Raw genomic sequence first — 2252 nt, 5'->3', positions numbered from 1 at the left:
AGCTTCTTGAGTGAATATAAAGAGATTATACAATTTGAGTTATAATTTTTTGATAATAAATTGAATTTATTTAATTTTCTTTAATTTATGCCATTGCATTATTATTGTGATATCACCATATTGTACTATTTACTTTAATTATTATCATAATTTGGATAAGATTTGGAAGCAATTAATAAATAAATGTTTGATGATGAGAAAACCTTGATGTTGATTTTGTACAAACAAAAAACCCGCCATCAATTCTTTGATTATTAGTTAGTATTATCATTAATGAAATCATAGAATAATTAGACTGCATTATATTACTTTGTATAAGAACAAAATCTACCTATGATATGTTTTCTTTCGCATATTATTTTAATGATTTCCTATAATCAAGTTAATTATCCAACAAAATTCGTATAATTTACTTCACATTTACGAGTTATTATTTGTAATTATCATTTGACTAAATACATCACTATATGTAATTATTTTTTGATAGTTTTTTTTCTGCGAATTTCAATTTTTTTATTTTTCTGTGTTCTTCTTCTTTTCACCTTCGATGCTCTTTTTTCTTTTTCTCATTCTCTTTTTTTTCTTCATTTTTCTCTTATATTATCGTCGTTGTCACCGTTATCATCTCTATTTCTATCTATTTCTCCTCCTCCTCTTCTTTCTTTTCTTATTTAAATTTTTTCGATTTCTTTCTTCTTTTTTCTTTTTCCTCTTCCATCATTATTATTATCATCGTTATCATTATCATTATGTTATCATCGTCGTCGTCTTATATGTATAACAATTTAAGTCATAATGCATCGAATTTTCTTAATGATGATGACACACAAACAAACTCAATCCAAAACAAATTTAGACCAGAATGCACCAAAATTAAATTCAGAATATATCAAAATTACTTAATGATAACTCAAAACAACTCCTCCTTCTCTTTCTTCTTCATTATCATTATCGTCTTCTTCTCCTTCTTCTCTTCTTTCTCTTCTTTTTTTTTTTTTTCTCATCTTTCTCCTACGTTATCGTCGTCACCACCACCACTTCCATCTCCTCCCCCTCCTTCTTTTCTTATTTGAATTTTTTTATTTCCTCTTTCTTTTTTCTCCTCCTCCATTATCATTATTATCATTGTTATCGTTATTCTCATCATCGTTATCTTCTTTTATATGTATAATAGTTCAAATCCAGAATACACAAAAACTTTTTAATGATGAGGACATACAAACACACTCAGTTTAAAATAAGTTAAGACTTAAGACCATACTACACCAAAATTAAATAAAAAATACACTGAAATTCAAATCTAGAATACATCGAACTCAAAACTCCTCCTCCGCCTTCTTCTTCTTCATCATTATTATCATCTTTTGTTTCTTTTCTTGTTAATCTTGTTTTACCTTCTCATTATTCTTCTGGTTTTACTCTCTTAACAAGAATAAAAACAAAAAAAAAACGCATAATGCCTCAAAATCACTAGAAAGAGAAGGAAGAAAAGAAAAAAACACAGCAATAGCAATAAAAAAAAGAGGATGAAAAAGAAACATACGAAAAAGAATAATAAAAAACGCAAAAAAAAAAGAAAGAGGAGAAGGAGGAGGAAGAGAAGAAATAAGAGAGGAACGTATGAACGTTCTCGTAATTAGAGCATGTATTCACCTTCTCATTGATAAAATTAATTTTTGTTAGATTTGAACTAATTTAATTATATTTAATTGTCAAAATGACTTGAATATACAACATCACTCATATTTTTTTTTTCATGAAAAAGAAGAATTTAAGGATGTATTTAGTTTATCGTTTTCTATTTTTTGGAGCTTTACAGAGGAAATAAGAAAAACAAATTATTATTATCATAGAGTTGAAAAAAAAAAGTATATACATGATACTGTCGGCTGTGTTGTAAACACTATGATTCTTCAACCATCAGAAGGATTGCCAAGGAATGAAAAATTTATGTGGAGACAAAAGAGGGTAGCTGGAATTTTACCTAATTTTATTTTTGTTTACTCCAACAGAACTAAATCATCACCTACCAAAAAATATAGCAAGTACCATATATGGACTTGGTTTAAATGCCATGGTAAAATTGTGTTAGGTACACTTATTACTGTTAGATATATTTATTTTTGAAACACTGTAAATCTAAAACAGTTTAATACATATATTTTATCATATAATATTATATCAATAAAAATAATTAATTTTTATATTAATTATATAAATTATTATTAAAAAAATAAATAAAATTAAATGAC

The sequence above is a fragment of the Arachis duranensis genome, chromosome 1 (assembly GCF_000817695.3).
Source record: "Arachis duranensis cultivar V14167 chromosome 1, aradu.V14167.gnm2.J7QH, whole genome shotgun sequence".
NCBI lineage: Eukaryota > Viridiplantae > Streptophyta > Magnoliopsida > Fabales > Fabaceae > Arachis > Arachis duranensis.
Note: the sequence above shows the minus strand (reverse complement) of the source record.